The sequence below is a fragment of the Pleurodeles waltl genome, chromosome 3_1, assembly GCF_031143425.1.
Source record: "Pleurodeles waltl isolate 20211129_DDA chromosome 3_1, aPleWal1.hap1.20221129, whole genome shotgun sequence".
In the NCBI taxonomy this organism is placed as follows: Eukaryota; Metazoa; Chordata; class Amphibia; order Caudata; family Salamandridae; genus Pleurodeles; species Pleurodeles waltl.
Genome location: NC_090440.1, coordinates 605,502,677 through 605,521,261, shown reverse-complemented (window position 1 = coordinate 605,521,261; position 18,585 = coordinate 605,502,677). Strand labels below are relative to the sequence as shown.

At 46.0% G+C, this 18,585-nt stretch overlaps 1 protein-coding gene across 1 annotated transcript in view; it reads right to left on the bottom strand.

The window, feature by feature from the left end:
• The window catches only part of CHKA (choline kinase alpha), a 288,141-nt gene that overhangs the window by 135,577 nt on the left and 133,979 nt on the right, over positions 1 to 18,585 (bottom strand). The gene's annotated exons all lie outside the window — the stretch shown is intronic.

The following is an 18,585-nucleotide window of genomic DNA, read 5'->3' as shown; positions in this document are numbered from 1 at the left end:
GATTTAGAGTGCGGCGGACAGGGTTGCTCCATCACAAACATGACTGATAACCCGTCTGCCGTATTAGGATTCCATCATTTCCTATGGAGATCGTAATACTGTGAACGGGCTATCCGTCACATTTGTGGGTGAATGAACTGCCTGAGAAACCCTAAATCAGGCACTTGTTTTTTTTCCTGCCTTAAAAAAGGTGCTACTGGTGCCAAGCACTTTTGGCACAAGGGGCAGATTTCAGGCCGAATGGGAGAACTCTGAACTGATAATGGCTGCTGGCCACTGTGAATCTTAGAAATTCAGTGTTGTGGGTGTATCAGGACACAAAAATATGCACCTTGGGGATTTGATGTTGTCATATAATCTCCCTAGCTGAGAAGTTGTAGGATATCCTGAGGCATTACCTTTTGGAATGTCTGCTTCCTGAGATAGTAGTTTAGCTTTCTCCGGTTCAGGATAGGCCTCCATTCTGCTGACTTCTTCCGGGCTAAGAAGAAACAGGAACAAAACCCCCTCCCCTCTGGCTTCCAGGAACTTGTTCTGTGGCCCCTTTGCTGTGCATGGTCTGAACTTCTAACCAGTGAAGATGCAGGTGTCTTTGCAGACTCTCCTGTGGCAGTGTCGGAGGCGGTTTTTGAATGAATTTGAGTGTGGCTGAATTGAATGAGAAACAGACTTATCTGTTATTATCTTCAAATCATATAGATGTCATGATATTTTGCCTCTGGAACATGTCTCAGGCAATGGGGTGTAGGTGGTGCCTGTAGTTCGTCATTGCCGACTACCTTTGTCTTTTCCCTGTTGACCCATGTTTTATTTCTGGATCTGTATACTGTTGACTGCCTGAGGGGGTTGTCACTGCTGGGACTGCAGAGGAAATCTGTTGTGAAAGAGATGGGTACAATGGATACATGATATGTTGGTAGCCTCGGTCTGAGAATTGCCTTCTACCTCGTGCACCATAAAAAGGTATTTCACAATACTACTGTGTACCCAATGTCTTGGCAGTATCCGTGTGTTTTTAGTGCTTGAAGTACGTCTTCAATGCGTTGGCCTCAATGATTTCTCCATCGACTGTGTACATGACGGTTTCTTGAATTTGTGGTAAATTTGAGGTAGAGACGTAGGAGGCTCAGACCTTGATTTTTGGTTTTTCTACAGAAAATATGACCCTTATGTGTTTAAGAATGTCTTTCTGAGGGACTATGTTCCTGATGAGTTTTTTTTTATTTTATTTTTTATAAAGGACTACACTCCTGGTGAGAACCATGGTGGGTCTTTAGTAGATTTTCTGGGAGGCTCAAGAGAATGAGCTTCTGATCTCTCCTGTTTTTTTTTTTTTTTTTTCTTTTTTAAACTTTTGAGGATAGTCAAGAATCCTCAGTGTCGTCCTCAGAAACCAGGTCCTTCTTAGGTTTAAGCTTTTGGAGCCACAGCAGTAACCTTTCCACTCTGTCCTTCAGGGTTTTAGAAAAAAAGGTACAACATACATTGCAATTTTTCACTCTGTGGGATGAATAAAGGAAGTAAATTCAAACGTTGTGCTGATGAAGCATTTTCTTGCCAGAGGTCCCACAAGGTCTAAAAATACCTTCCTTGGCTTGTTCGGACATTGTAGAGTCAGATCTGAAACAGCAGGTAATTAGTTATGTGAAGTAAGTGTTAGAAATGGGGTCTTTAATTGGCAGAGCAATACACCCATGTCCTAGTAGGGACCACAATCCTAGTCAGTGCAAGTCACAACAATCCCAATTATCCTGTGCTCACCCTCTGTTTTTTTTTTTTTTTTTTTACTCCGTAAGCAAACATAAGGGATATAAACAATGTGCATACCTGTTCTAGGATGGAGGGACGGAGAAGAGATGGCTCGCCTTCACCTGAAGAGATTCCTGAGAACTGCTTGACCCACTGCTACCTCTCCTTGAGATAGAGATTACAAGCAGTAGTGCTTTGTGAATGTATGAAAGCTCCTCCATGTTGCTGCCCTACAAATGTCTTGTAGGGAAACTCCGGCGACCAGCGCTGCTGACGAAGAGACTGCCCTCGTGGAGTGAGCATGTACAGATGAGTGCAGAGGTTTACCCGCAGCTTGATGGCAGAAGCGATCCATCTGGAAATACTGTTTGGAGAGTGGGTGGCCTTTTCTAGGAGCACTGTATGCTACGAATAGCTGATTAGAGCGTCGAAAAGATTTAGTTCTGTCCAAATAGAATTGAACACATCTTTTAACGTCTAAGGAGTGTAATGCCCTCTCTGCCGGAGTAGAAGGATGAGGAAAAAAAGGATTCGAAGACTAAAAGGTTCATTGATGTGAAAGCCTGAAGGAACCTTTGGGATGAAATACGGATTAGTCTGCATCAGCAGTCTGTCGTGTTTAAGCTGTAGGAACGGCTCTTGAATGGAGAGGGCTTGCACCTCGCTGACTCATCTGGCTGATGTGAGAGCCACCAATAAAGCAAACTTCCACGAAAGGAACTTGAGAGAAGCACGATGGATTGGCTCAAACGGATGTTTCATCAGTTGTGCTAAGACGATATTTAGGTTCCACGAAGGAGGTGGTGGTCTGAAAGGAGGGAAAACCCTGAAAAGCCCTTTCAAGAACCTCTTGATCAGACAAGAGGAATAGAGTGAGGGTGAAGCATCCGAACGTCTGTATGCTGCTAGATGAACTTTAATGGAAGAATGTGCCAGGCCAGCTTGAGCTAACTGCAATAAGTATGGTAATATTTCCTCTGGCGGTGAAGCTAATGGGTCAATTTGCCGCTGATGACACCAGACAGAATCGTTTCCATTTACAAGAAAAGCCTTATTAGTGCTATCCGCTCTAGCTTTGGACAAGATATCCCTACACTCCTGTGGAATATTCAAATGTGCGGACTCCCTGTGCCCAGGAGCCATGCTGACAAACGCATCGACTGCGGATCCGGGTGCCATAACTGCCCTTTGTTCATTGTTAACAATTGGGGTAGCTGCTTCAGCAAAATGTGAGGCTTGATTGACAGAAAAGGAAGTTCTGCAAACCAGTGTTGACGTGGCCAATACGGAGCTATCAATATCAGAGTGCACGGCTCTGCTTTCATCTTCGTGAGGACTCGTCGGATCAACGGAATTGGGGGAAGGCATAAGCAAAGATGTCTGACCAGACTATAGAAAACGCATTCCCCCCAAGATCCCTTTTGGTGATGCCAACTTGCGAAGAACTGGCATTTGGCGTTGTGTTTGTTGGCAAACAGGTCTATTGTTGGTGTTCCCCACTGGGAAAAGATGTGTTCCACTATTGTCTGGTCCAGCGACCACTCGTGGCAGCTTGACTTCTGCCTGCTGAGTGCATCTGCTGTTTTGTTGTTTATTCCCGGCAAATGCACAGCTGAGAGTGTGATGCCTTGCTGCGAGGCCCAATTCCAAATTGTCTGGGCTTCTCTGGCGAGAGTGAGAGATCTTGTGCCTCCTTTATGTTGAGGTAATGCATCGTTGAGGTGTTGTCTGTTCTTATTACCACTTGCGATCATGAGATTTTGGGGAGAATAGCCTGTAGGGCAAGGTACACTGCTCTGAGCTCTAGCCAATTGATATGCATCGTTGTCAGTTGCGGTGGCCACTTGCTTGAAGATCCTGTAGCACGGCTCCCCAGCCTTCCAGAGATGCATCCGTAGTGATGGTCCACGGAGCCGGCTGATGTAGGAACGAAAGGCTGATTGATAGATGCCTTAAGAGACCACCATCTCAGATCCCGGAGTATTGTTGGAGTTGTGTATCTGATCCTCGAAACTCCCTGGAGCCATTGAAGATTCAGTAGCTCCTGTAAGGGGCGCATCTTTAGCTGGCATAGAGGAACTAGAGGTATGCATGATGACATCATGCCCAACAGAGACTTGAATAGATGGACAGTAACCCAGCTTCTTTTTTGTATAGAACTTGTTAGTGTCAGTAACCTTTGTTGCCTTTCTAGTGTGGGACATGCCATGGTGGATTGCGTGTCCAGGTTTGCCCCTAGAAAGGTAATACTGCGTGCTGGTAGAGGTTTGGACTTCTCCCAGTTGATGGTGAGTCCGAGGTTGGTTAGTAAGGAAACGCACTTTCTTGTTGATCTGCCCACCCCTGTGTAGGTCTTTGCCTTTATCAGCCAATCGTCTAAGTATGGAAAAATTTGGTGTTTCCTCCTTCTGAGGAAGGGAGCGATTGGTGCTAGACATTTGGTAAATATTATGGTAGCTGATTTCAGGACGAAAGGAAGGACATGAAATTGAAAATGGCTGACAGCTACGGTGAATCTCAGGTATTTTCTGTGTGCAGGGTGGATGGGAATGTGGAAGTATGCGTCTTTCAGGTCTAGTGTAGACATGAAATCTCCCTGGTTGAGGCGCAGGAGGACGTCTTGTAGGCTGATCATACGGAATGATTGCTTTTTTAAGTAGGTATTCAGTTCCTGTAAATCGAGGCTCGGCCTCCAATCCTTCCACTTTTTTCGAATGAGGAAGAACCTGGAATAAAATCCTCTTCCCCGCTGAGTTTGAGGCACCTTCTCTATAGCTCCTTTGAGAAGCATCTTGTCGATCTCCTTTTTGAGTTGTTGAGGGTATCTTGAAGGAGTCCTGCGGGGGGATTGGAGGGAGGCAGTTGGGTGAATTCTAAAGTGTGGCCCCGTTTCACTAATTGGAGGACCCACTTGTCTGATGTGATTGTTTGCCATTGTTTGAGGAATAGGGATATCCTTCCGCCTAGACTGAAAGGAGGGGAATTGGATGTAGCCGGAGCCTCGGATGCATCAGGCTCTCCGAGCAGAGTCTTTGGCCGGGCGGGTTGAGCGTCCTAGACCACCCAATCTACCATAGGCTGGTTGCAGCGGCTGCCTCTGGGGGAGGTACCGACGGTATTGTTGGGAAGAGGAAGGATAGGTGGAATATCTGTACTGTTGATATCCTCCTCTGTATGAAGGTTGGCCATGCCCTCTAGCTCAAAAGGAAGGCTTTCGATATTGTAGGGTCCCTAGTGACCTTGCTGTGTCTGACTTAATGGATTGTACGGACTCATTGATGTGTTTGCCAAATAACGCCTGCCCATCAAAAAGTAAGTCCAAGATCTTATTCTGCACCTCTGGACGGAAAGAGGTAGCTTTAAGCCAACCTTGCCTTCTAAGAACAGCTGCACCAGTGAGCTGACGAAAAGCAGTGGTTGATATGTCCATTGCACAGTCAAGTTCTGCTGACATGCATTGACCTTCCTACACAGTTTTGTTTGCGTCTGATCTTGTATCTTCTGGCAACTGGCTAATATGAAGTGCAATGTCCCCCCAGAGCTGCCTATCAAACCTATCCAATGAGTTGGCAGCTCTTACCACTAGGCTAGCCATAGAGGAAAATCTTTTACCGATATTATCTAACCATCTACCCTCCTTGTCTGGCGGTGCGGAAATCGGGGCTGAAGGATTCTTGGACCTTCTTTGTGCTGCTTGAGCTACCACTGAATCCGGAGGAGGGTGTCCAGTTAGACATGCTGGTGCATCGTCCGGTGCGCCTTTTACTTTATCTAAGCAAGGCAGTACTGCTGTAACTGCAGCCTGATTTTGCATGACCTTTAGACCCTCTTCCCACAGATAGTTAACCATCGGGATAGAGCGCACACATTTTTGGAAAGGCTCTTTAAAGTCGTAGAGGAAACAGTCTGTTTGCTTAGTTGGCATTGGCAAAGCAAAACGTTTGGCAGCACTTTCTAGGAGATTGTGAAACCCTGCTATGTCTTCTGGTGGGACTCCACCTTAGATTGAGAAAGAGAAGGAGGAACAGGGATGATTTATTCATCCCACTCGGAATGAGTGTCCAGGAGCTCCCCTTCTTCATGATCTCCCTCTGAGATTTCCTTATCCTGAGGAAGTGTCATATCTAGAGTAGCCACATTTGTGAGAGGTAAAGAAGTTGGTCTCTGACGTGGAGTGGTAACCCCAGAGACGGGCGATGGAGGAGGTTGTTCCCCTTGAGGCGGAAAACGCCTGCTGTAGACAGCCAACATCGCTCTGAGGTCAGACAATAAGGAGGATGGAATATATGCTCCCTGTTGGTATTGCTGTTCTCCATAAAATTGAGGGTCATAGGATTCATCATACTCATCCTCTTCCTGATACTTCACGTTTGATTGGGATGGACTATGGGCTGCTCCGAAAGGCCCCTCGTCTGAGTCTTCATCTCCCTCTAAAAGGTGCACTGGAACAAGGGAAGACACCTTACTAGGTGATGTATGTGTTGCCATTCGTTTTTCCCCAATTTTTTGATGTTTTTCCCTCGATGACGATGTTGTCGACGGTGTCGTCGACCGTGCATATATAGACTTCGTCATGGGCGGTGTCGTAGACGCTGACCGCACGGAGATTTTGATGGAAGAAAGTCTTGCCGACGAGTCTACCGTCGACGACGGTAGAGCGGACACTGACAACAGCGCCGTCAACGATGACGATGAATAGACGGTCGTCGACGCGGTCGTCGATGCAGTTCTCGTCGACGGTGGGGTACCTGTCGTCATCGGAGTCGTCGACGGTGGAAACGTAGAAATTGATGTCGTCGTCGGAAAAGCACTCACCGACGGTACCGTCGACGAATCGGTCGTCGACTGTGCTTTTTTCGCAGTAACGGAGGATGGTTTCTTAAAAGGCACAGATGGAGGTACAGAGGAAGATTTTATGTGCCTCTCTGAACTGATAGAATGACCTCTCTCCCCTTTTCTGGAAGATTTCTGAGGAGAGGAAGATGGGCTGCAGCCCTTATAAGACCCTGAAGCAGTCTTTTTGTGGACTTTCCTTGAGAGTTGGGAGGGAGATCTTGTGTCTGATCTCGCCCTCTTTGATGATCATTTAGATGTTGAAGAGTCATCACTCTCAGTCAGAAACTGGATTTTCCGTGTTTTAGTTTCTGCAGACATATCAATAATCTGCCTTCCCTATCCTTTAGAGTCTTAGAGGAAAATGTACAACAAACCTTACAGTCCTTGGCTGAATGGTCTGGGTAGAGGCAGTAAATGCAATCCTGGTGAGGGTCTTCAGAATGAAGCCTTTTTTTTCCACAAGTCTTGCAGTTTCTGAAAAGAACCCTCTTCTCCTTGTCAGACATTGTTGAAAAATAGTTGACCAATCAAGTCAGATATGTTTCTCTGAGAGAAAATGTTGAAAAGGTGTGAAGAAAGAGCAGAGCTCTAAGGAGACTCCCTAGCACAACGTGCGGTAGAAAATCTGAGGTGCTGGAGCTTCTCTCAGGAGGATTCTGGAGGGTGCTGTCGCCTGATTGGTGGATACTCAAGTTTGGTCCTTTTCCTAAAATGACTCTGATAGACTGTTAAAGTGAAGAGGCCTAGGGCCTTTCGTTGTTAATTTATCTTAACACTACTTGTGTAATTTATACCGGGGGCTCCCATCTCGACGACGGGGAATGATTCAAGCATGCGAATCTATGAAAGTTCCAATACTGGAGTAAACAAAGGTTAAAGCGACGTTATAGTTAAGTTGACATTTTATCCATAATAAAAATACAGAAATTCAGCAGTTTTAGTTATACTCATGTTAATAAACTATAACTTATTGCCAAAGTTACCTTACAGAACGAGTTTGTTATACTTATCAAATAAACTAGAACTGCTGAATTTTGCATTGGTAAAACATCAACTGAACTATAACGTCCCTGTAGCCTTTGGTTTTTTCAGTGAATTTCTATAGTTTTTTTAACACACAGGTTAATAGGCCTTCAGGTTGTGGCCAGCCAATCAAGTCCCCCTTTTCCTCCGAATCCACAGAGGAACCGAAGAGAATCAGTGCTTCTAAATAGACAAATTAGTTTTTTCTTCAATATCTACCAAAGAACTGATTGGATTGACAGCAAACAGAAAGGGTAATCTGCGTACCGTAAGCTACCTTTCTGCCAAATTTGGTGTAAATCCGTCCAGCAGTTCAAGATGTAGTCTTGTTCAAAGGTCTTATAAGAAATGCACTTTTTTCAACCCCTCACCCTTTTTCTCGGCCTCCGCTTGACAGATCACCCTGAAACTTCCCACGCACAACTTGATTCTCTGGCACACTATTTTTGGGAAAACTTCATTAAGATGCAAACGGCACCAAAGATATAGGCAAGTCAAAAACACTTTCTATGGTAACTAGGTCCTAGCTATTAGTACCTACTGGCAACCGGTAGTAGGTTATATATAATAAATATTCACTTAAAAAACCAAATGTTACGTGGATGTTATAGTTAGGTCCTGAAGGATAAGTTACTTACCTGTAAATCCTAGTTCTCTTCCAGGGATATCCTCAAAGTCATAAACATTGAATATTCCCGCCATTGTGCAGGGATCCCGGAGCATATATAAAATCACACATGTATAAGTATGAAATTAAATATATATGAAAAATATAGCATTTTTTAGTAGACAATTTTCATACCAGAATCATGTATAAGTATGAAATTAAATATATATGAAAAATATAGCATTTTTTAGTAGACAATTTTCATACCAGAATCATGTATACATGTGTATAACAGCAATGCAGACTGCTGATAAACAGGCTAAAATGCTTTATTTCTATGGAGTTTTTTTTTTTTTTTTAAACTCTCCCTTATAATTACAAGAAAAACTTTCTGAAGCCCAAAAGGAGGGCACAGAAAAAATACCAGCAACCCATGTGAAAAGAGAAAAAGCTACATAGAAAACAGAGCATTTTTAGCCAATAGGCTGCATGCAAGTTAATACAGCAGAACCACAAAATTTGGCACCGTGCCTTTAAGACCCTGAGCACCTCCAGTATCCCACCATGCCTCAGGGGTGAAGGAGAGGTGACAGTTGGTTCAGTTAGATCAGTACTTTTTTACGGTGACAAAGCATCCAACAGATTAGATAGATGGTCTGTGCTGCACTTCTAGGAGACTTGCGTCCAGGAAGGAGGGTGGGTTGTTTATGACTTTGACGGGGGTACCCCTGGAAGAGAACTAGGATTTACAGGTAACGTATCCTTCTCTTCCAGGGGATCCTCATCAATAGTCAAACATTGAATAGATTAGCAAGCCCATCCCTGATCTCTGCGGACTGTCTAATAGAAGTGCAGGAAAAAGACATACACTATGCAAACAAATTTCTCAGAGATGCCTGACCCACTTGAGCGTCCGCTTTGGCATCTGAATCCAAACAGTAATGCCTAGTAAACGTATGCAGAGATCTCCATGTAGCAGCCTTACAGATTTCAGAGATTGGAACATTATTAATGAGGGCAGCAGTAGCCGCTTTTCCTCTTGTTGAATGAGCCTTAGGCCTAGCCAATAACTGTTTGTTAGCTAATTGATATGCAGTTACAATACATGAAACTATCCATCTAGATATGGTTCGTTTTGAGGCCGCATCGCCGGTTCTCATATGTCCATAATTTACTAACAGGTGGTGAGAGCGTCTAATCAATTTGGTCTTATACAGGTAAAATTTTAGCACTCTTTTCAGATCCAGGGAGTGCAAGGCTTTCTCCGCCGGAGTATCCTGATTGGGGAAAAAAGTTGGGAGTGATATAGTCTGATTGATGTGAAAATCCAACACCACCTTCGGTAAGAATGACGGAGGAGTTCTTAGAACAACTCTATTCTCATGGAAAACCGTATAAGGTTCCTTGGAGGACAAAGCCTGAATCTCACTGACCCTCCTAGCCAAAGTGATGGCTACGAGAAAAGCTGTCTTCAAGGTGCTGCAAAGAAGCTCTGTGAATAGGCTCGAAAGGAGGGCCCATGAGTTTAGATAATACTATGTTCAGTTCCCATCATGGCAAGGGTTTTCGAATGGGTGGAAAAACCTTCTTTAAACCTTCTAAGAAATCCTTGACTACTGGCATTGTAAAGAAGGATTTCTGAGAAGGTGACTTACGATAAGCTGTAATGGCAGATAAATGTACCTTAATAGATGACAACTGCAGACCTGATTTCGCCAGATGGAGCAGGTAAGACAATATGACCTCCTGAGCCAGAATAGGATTCTGACCCTGTTGTCAACACCATATGTAGAATCTCTTCCACTTGAACGCGTAAGAGCGCCGCATGGAAGGCCTCCTGGACTCCTTTAAAATGTTCATGCATTCCTGCGAGAGCCCTAGATGCCCATAATGCAGGAATTCAGGAGCCATGCCGTCAAGCTCAGAGAGGGAAGGTTGGGGTGAAGAATCTTGCCTCCCAGCCTGCAAAGGAGATCCGGTCTGCACGGCAGCCTCTTGTGCAGTTCTGACAGGTTGAGGAGATCAGTGTACCAGAACTGTTGAGGCCATTGCAGGGCTATGAGAATCATTCTGGTGTTGGATCTGTAGAGTTTGTTTATTACCGCTGGTATCAGGGGAATCAGTGGAAAAGCATATAGAAATATCCCTGACCAGTCTATCAACAGGGCATTCCCCTGAGACCCCGGACGGTAGAACCTGGATGCGAAGTCTGGGCATTTTTTGTTTGTCTCGTCTGCAAACAGATCTAACTGAGGCTGACCCCATTGAACGAAGATGTCTGCGACAACCTCGTCGTGAAGAACCCAGTCGTGGGCGTCCTCGAGGGTTCTGCTTCCTCGAGAACCCCTCGCTATGAGCCAGTGCCAAATGGTTTGAAACTCCCGAGACAGGGGCCAGGATCTCGTCCCTCCTTGCTAATTCAGAGAATACATTGTGGTCGTATTGTCAGTCTGCACCAGCAGAGACTTTCCCTGAATCGATGGTGAAAATGATTTGAGAGCCAGATGAACCGCTCTGAGCTCCTGCAGGTTGATATGGTAAGTCTTCTCTTTTGCTGGACCACAAGCCCTGAGCTTGAAGGGAACCCAGATGAGCTACCCAGCCCTGTAGAGATGCATCCGTTACCAGAGTGTCGGAAGGGATTGGATGGTGAAAAGGAACTCCTACTGACAGGCCCACCATTGTAATGATTGTCGCGCTCCTACCGGAAGAAGCATCCTGTTCTCCCATTGTCCTGTGTGTTGATTTCAGTTTTACTCTAGAGCCTCTTGAAGAGGTCTCATATGCAACCTGGTGTTAGGGACAATGAAAATGCAAGAGGCTATGGAGCCCAACAGAGATGTAACCTGACGGGCCGTAGGCGCGAGGGAACCAAAAAGATCACGACACTTCCTCCTCATTATTAACAGTCGTGCCTCCGCTGGATACTCTTTTTCTAGCTCTGTATTCAGTATCGCCCCCAGGTAGTGGAGGGTTTGAATTGGGATGAGGGTGGACTTTTGGAAGTTGACTTGCAGACCTAGAGAGCGGAAAACACCGAGAACAATGTCTAGATGCTTTTTTGCCTGTTCCAGAGAGGAGGCTTTCAGTAGCCAGTCATCTAGGTATGGATAAATGAAGATTTTTGCTTCCTTAAATGCGCCGCTACCATTACTACACACTTGGAGAATGCGCGAGGGGCAGATGAGGCCGAAAGGAAGCACTTTGAACTGATTGTTGAGAGGCTATCACAAACTGTAGGAATTTCCGATGTTTGGGAACAATCGGGATATAAAAATACGCACCCTGCAGATCTATGGAGCACATCCAGTCTCCTCGATGCAGCTGAGGGAAAATCTGATGAAGAGCCAGCATTCTGAATTTTTGTTTCCGTATGAATTTGTTGAGCAGCCTCAAGTCTAGAATCGGTCTGAAGACTCCTTCCCGACCCTTTTTTGCTACTAGAAAATATCAGGAGTATACTCCCTTTCCTCTTTGGGCGTCTGGCACCTTTTCTATTGCTCTTTTCTGCAACAGGGCGCAAACCTTTTTGCGTAGTAAGTTTGTGAGCAGGCCTCGACTTGGTTGGTGGCAAATGAGGTGGAGGTTGTCGGAAAAGAAGAGTATCCATTCTCTACAATGTTCAGCACCCATTTGTCTCTTGTTATGCCATGCCACTCGTGAGCGAACTCTGTGATACTTCCCCAAACCGGAGTGGTGGACGGTATTAAGGGAAGCGAACCCTCATTGTTTTGCGGGGGGTTTGGGGGTAAACTGCTGAAGTCTGCTTGATCCTTGGTCTCTTGTGGCCTTGCGAGACTGGGAGAGGACGCCCTTGTTTCTGTTGTGGTCTTTGAGACCAATGAGGGGTTTGAACCCTCTGTTGGAACGGGCGCCTGTCGTAAGGTCTGTACCTCCTTCTGTAGTCTTTCGAGACCTACTGCCCTCATTGTGTCAACCTCTGCCTTCATACGTGCCATCTCATCATCCGTGTGGGTTCCAAATAACGAGTTTCCGTTAAATGGAAGATTCACAATACGCTGTTGCGCTTCCTGCTTTAACCCTGTGAGCCTCACAGCCAGGAAGATCTTCTTGTGCAAACCCCATGCGCGTATCCATGCGCCGCCAAGTCTGCCCTGTCTGCGGCTGCACTGATGATTTATTTGATTAGACACCAGACTTCCCTATTGAAGGATCTCCTGGAAGTCCTGCCTGTCCTCTCTAGGCAGCTTTTCTGCAAATCTGCTCAGTGAGTCCCAGAGGGATCTATCATATCTGCCTAGGAGTGCTGAGGCGCTGGAGACCATCATAGACGCCGCCGTGCCACACATCTTCCTACCCAGAGAGTCCAGATGTCTACTCTCCTTGTCCAGTGGAACCGTTGAGGATGACGCCACTGAATGCGTCTTGCGGGCTGCGGCTAATATAACTGAGTCTGGTGGTGGATCAGCCCTGAGAAACAAAGGATCCTGATCAGGGGAATTGTACTTTTTCAAGATCCTAGCAGGAGCTGAACGGAGGTTCGCTGGCGTCAAAAAAAGTCTCCATGGTCGGCTGGTGAAGATCAGGCACGAGTGGTAACAACTTCCTTGAAACCGTTCTGTGTTGCAGGGTTTAGAAGATTACTGATGAGGAAGTTGAAGGTTCCGGGACAACAATATTAAGCTTGTGTGCTCCCCTGAGCAGCACTTCATTGAAAGTTGTTATGTCATCCACCGGGGAAACTCTAGCTGGTGGAGAATCCATCAGAGTCGGGGAGTAGACCAAGAAGGGGTCCTTCTGTGATGGCGCGACTTTGACCTAGACCTCCTCTGGGAGCGTGACCTGCTCCTAGATCTTGTTGTATGCGCCGTTGGCGATGGTGTCCTCGGAAGCGACGCTGATGGTGATGGTGAATACATACATGAGTACTGAGAGTCTGGAGAAGCCGGCGCCTTGTTAAGGCTCTCCAACCACCTTGACAATAGGTTTATGGGCGAGATGTGCCCTGACGATGAGGCCCTTGACCGTCTAGACGATCCACTGGACTTGGTGGAGTGACATTCTTGTCAGCCGGTGGTTGCTGACGTTCTTCCCCTTGAGAGATAGGCAGTAACTGCCTCGACGTCGAACGGTGTGCCGACGTCGAAGGAGGCCCAGAATGTACCATGGACTGCTCAGGTCACAACGTTTAGCACCTCGACGGCGACCGGTGGTCCCTTGTATATGTGCGGCTCAACGTCGTATGCTTTGCCGTCGAGTGATGGACCGCTGAAAGCCTCTGCTCTCCACGCGGAGGTGATATCGTCTTCTGTACCGTTGAGCCGCCACTTCTTGGCAAGTGAGAACTGAAATCATTTTAAGCACATCAGATGCAGAATCTTCACTAATTAAAAGAATAGGACACTGCTGTAGATCAGTGGTTTCCAATCTGGGGCCTGCAAAGCCTTCTCAGGGGGTCTGCGACTACTCAGAAAATATTAGGATTAATAAAGCATACATAAAGAAGGTGAATGTACAATAGAACATTTTAAAACATACTGTATATGCACCCCTGAGGATGGTTCAGGTGACCATATTGTATGAGTTAAGGAGCTGAGCTGCTCATTTCAATGATGGAAGGCTGGGGTGCTGTATTTGTGAAGAAGGTCCAGGCCTGCCCGGCAGCCTCTTGTGCAGATGCTCTGAAAGGTGAAGGTGGTTTGTCAACCACCACTGTTGGGGTCACTCCGGAGCAGTGAGAATCATTCCGGGATTCGAATGCAACAGCTTGATGATCACTGTTGGCAGTAGGGAAAGTAGAAGAAAGATAATGAAATGTGCCTGACCTAGTCCATAGGCCATTCCCTAAAGAGCAGAGCTGGTAAAACTCTGAGGTGAAGCTTGTGTATTTCTAGTTTACCTTGTGCACGAAGATCTAGTTGAGGGAAACCCCAATCACAAAAACGAAGGACTGTAGTTTCATAACCATTCATGATTCTCTCAAATGGTTTTGCTAAGAGTGCCTGCTTGAACATTCTGGATTCCTGGTAGATGGAAAGAGTGATCCTGAGATTCCTGGAAATTAACAATTTCTAGATTGTTTATGCTTCCAGGGACAGAGGTCCCTGACCCTCCCCCCCCGTTTTTTTAGATAATCCATGGTTGGTGTCTTGTCTGTTTGAACAAGGGAGTTTCTCTTGAAGGAAGGGAGGAAAGCTTTCAAAGCCAGGTGCATTGCTCTCAACTCAAGTAGGTTGATATGGTAAGACAATTCCTTCGGAGACCACATGCTGTGAACCTGAAGGTGGCCCATGTGAGCACCCCAACTCGAGAGTGAAGCATCATTCAAAATGGTTTGAGATGGGATGCCTTGATGGAAATGTCTACCCTTCATAAGTTCTCTGTGCGACACCAGCAGCTTAGTGATTGTTTTGTATGGTTGATAGGATCCCTCTGTCCTCCCATCTTCTGGAGTTTATCCCATTAGTCCTCCAGACATGGTTGCAGCAGTCTCATGTACAGATGTGCATGCAGGACCAGAAAATGCAAGGTACTGATCCTATAAGAAGATATTTGCCTCACAGTTGGATGGGCTGTTGTCTTCAGATTGCAACATTTAAGAATAGATAATAGTCTTACCTACAAAGCAAACACTTGTGTGCACTGTGTCCAAGACAGCTCCCATGTACTGGAGGAATTAAAATGGCAGAGAGATTTCATGAGATTGTTATGGATTCCTAGTTGATTGAGAATTACAAGTATTTAGGTATTGGTAGACGATCGGCAGTGACTGCCATGCATTTGTGAAAGGTAAGGTGTGCTGATTTGAGACCTAAAGGATGAACTTTATTCATAGTGCTCTCTTCCTAACGTGAGCCTCAGGAATTTCTAATGTTTCTTGGCTATCTGGATGTAAAAATTGGCATCTTGCATAGCTACTGAACATAGGCACTTCCCCGAATAGAGTTCAGGGTAGACTGCATGGAAAGCTGACATTCTGAACTTTTATTTGCAAACTCTCAGGAGTCAGCATCTCTGCACTCCCTTTGTGGGAATCCATCCACTGATGCGGGCGTGTACAGCAACTGACACATCACCAGGTATACATGCAGTCCTTGACAGGGAGGCAAGGGTCACTACGACCAATCCTCAGTCGCGCTGCAAGATCAGGAGCCTCAGAGTCAAATAAAGTGTCTGACACAAGTCCTCCAGTCAATCCCATGCCACAGCGCAGATGTGATTCCATGCACTCTGTGGCCTCTTAGAGGACCCCCCCCCCCTCCAATATTGCTCCTACTTGTCTTCTGGGGGTTTCCAGACAGCCCCCACTGCAGCCACCCCTCAGACAGGTTTCTGCCCTCCTGCTGCTTAACCAGCTCAAGCATGGGAAGGCAGAACCAAGGATTTCCTGTGGGACAGGGAGGCAACACCCTCTCCCTTGGAAATAAGTGTTACAAGGCTTGGGAGGGGTAGCCTCCCCAACCCACCGGTTTGCTTTGAAGGGCACACTTGGTGCCCTCCTTGCATAAACCTGTTTGCACCAATCCAGGGACCCCCCACAGTGGAAGTGGCATCACTGGACTGATAAGGAAGTGACCTTATTTGTTTTCCTGCCCAAACGGTCTTTTAAAGAAGCTAAGGAAGAGGACTTGATATTCCATCCCCATCAGCACAGGAAATGACATCACAGTACCTTGTACTGCTCTCCCCTCCCAGGACATAATTAACGGTGGCTGCAACACGGATATGCCACAGATGCACAGCCAGAACACAAACGTGAGACTGTGCCCAGCGCCAGGAACCCTGGTCCGATCACTACCAGGGCACTGCTTAGGATGCTAGGCCCCAGACGCCATTCCCCCAACTGCTGTTGTGCCGCATCTCACACCATAGTAGAACCTCTCACCTGCACCCACTATTGGTTCTTCAGCAACCACCCACCCAAAAACTAACACCATCAACACCCCCTCCCAATGCACCAACGCCTACACCCCAACTCTACAACACACGCCACATCAAGCCTGCAAGTCAAAACCCACTTGCATGCATGCTTCGCAAGACACAATCACTAGGCAAACACACAACAGATAAATGGGACATGCTAAGTAGCAACGCATAAGACTTCCTTTTTATCACACAGACCTGACTCAACCCCTTTGCAGCTCCAGATATCGCCACAGCAGGTCCTGCGAACTACAAGATTGCTCAACAGGACCACCTTCACAAGCTAGGAGGAATATTCGCCATCATGTACAAAGAATTCATCAAACCCACAACATCCACAGAGAATGCCACCTTGTTCATGGAACACCTGCACTACAAACTGCAAATGTCTCAAAACTTCACTGAACTGAATCCTTGCCTACTGACCGCAAGCCCCCTTTTCCAACCTCATCACCAACACCAACTTCAATTGCTCTGCTTACCGACTCTAGAGTCTACATTCTCTCAACTTTCACATGGAAGACCGAAACATTCCCTGCTCCACAGCACTCTTTGAAAGCTTGAACAACACTGGACTCACCCAGCTAGTCCCAGAACCAATGCACACTGCAGGACACACTGGACCTAATCTTCACCACAAGCAACCGCATCAAATACAACTCCACAACAACTCGCATGGACCGGCCACTCCACCATCCTCTTTCAAATCAACACACCAAGTCAACATCTCGCCGTGGTCCAGAATTTCTAGCCACAGCTGGGGCAAAAACACAGAAGCAGACTGGCTCAGCGCCGACAGCACGGCTCAACCTCACCCCACAGACCACCTCGAAAAGGACATCAACAACTTCAATAAATGGATAAAGAGATGTGCAGACTCCTTTGCACCCATGGAACCCAACAAGAACAGTTGATCATGGACCATGTAAGAAATCTAGGGGTCATCCTAGACAAGTTCAACTTGACAGCTCAAGTCAACGCAGTTTGCACTTTCGCTTTAACATCCTATGCACCCTGCGGAAGATCTTCAAATGGTTGCCTTAGAACACCAGATGGACCATCGCACAAGCACTCCTCAGCAGGATGGACAAGGGCAAGAATCTAAGCAACAATCTTCAAACAGCTCCCACACAGTCGACAGCATCTAGAACACACCCGCAAGTCTCATTCTTGACCTCCCACACCACACTCACATCACAAGAAGCTTCACTGGCTCCCTATTCACAAGCACAGCCAATTAAAAATTCTTGTGTACACATACAATTGCTACACAACACAGGATGAGAATATCTGAACAGCCGCATACACATTCACCAATCCACCAGATACCTACACCCTGTCTCACTCACAGACTCCACATCCACAAAACCAAAACTGGAGGTCGCTCATTCTCCTATATCGCCCTAAAGACAAGGAACGACCTCTCATCACATCAAAACCTCATCCTCACTTCTTGAGTTCGGCAAGAAGCTGAAGGCCTTGCTCTTTGTATAAGCACCTTGGGGTTCATGCACCTAGACACTTGACCAAGCACCTGGATACCCTCTCAGGTGACTAGTGCACTACGTAAATCAACATATCATACCAAACTTGGAAATCATGTGATAGAAAATGCATGATACAGGTCATTAGTGTCCACAGGCACTGAACTAGGTTTCAAAACAAGTAATAAACCAAGACCAGATAGCACCAACTGTCAGGGTGAAGCATCAGAAGATTTCAGAACACATTTATATCCACTAGTTACACTTCAGAAGCAACACCTTGCTCACAGCCATCCAGAAACTCACTTCACACTGCAGCACTCATCGGGCATCTCTGAAAGTAAGAACACAGAGAACAAACCCATAGAGCTCAACTGGCTCATGCTGTCAAAACGAATATTCTCCAAAACTAGCTGTATTGCCTACAAGGCCCAAAACTACATTTGATAACCAAAACTAAAATAATCAAACCGGATCAACCAAGCTAACAGCATCAGCAGACTAAAAACACCCTAGAGAGCACAACACCAGGTATTCTCCAGTAATGCCTGAACAGTGTGGAATAACACTACAGTGGAAATCTGCCATTAACTGTCAATACTCCCCTTCAGAAAAAAGCTCAAGGCACACATCAACAGTAATTCATAGGTAAAACAGCCTCCTCTACAGTGGCTTATCTGACTCTTGCTACTCCACTTCAGGCTACCTACTGGTCCAGCTCCTCCTTCCAGACCTCTCCAACACAACAGCCTACTCATGTCATCATTCCACCAGACATGATCATGCAACAAAAGAAAAACATTAAACTTGGGAGAGCAGGTGGGTTAGTAAAGTCATGGTGAAATATTTCCCAGTAACATGAAAATTTGATAAGAGAATTGTTTTCAGCATATTACTAACTCCATGTTTCAGGGAAATAAACACGATTTTCTAGCAGTAGGATATAATTGTAGGTCAGTAACCTTTTTTAAAAAAAAGATGCACCATACCCCCAATAATGAA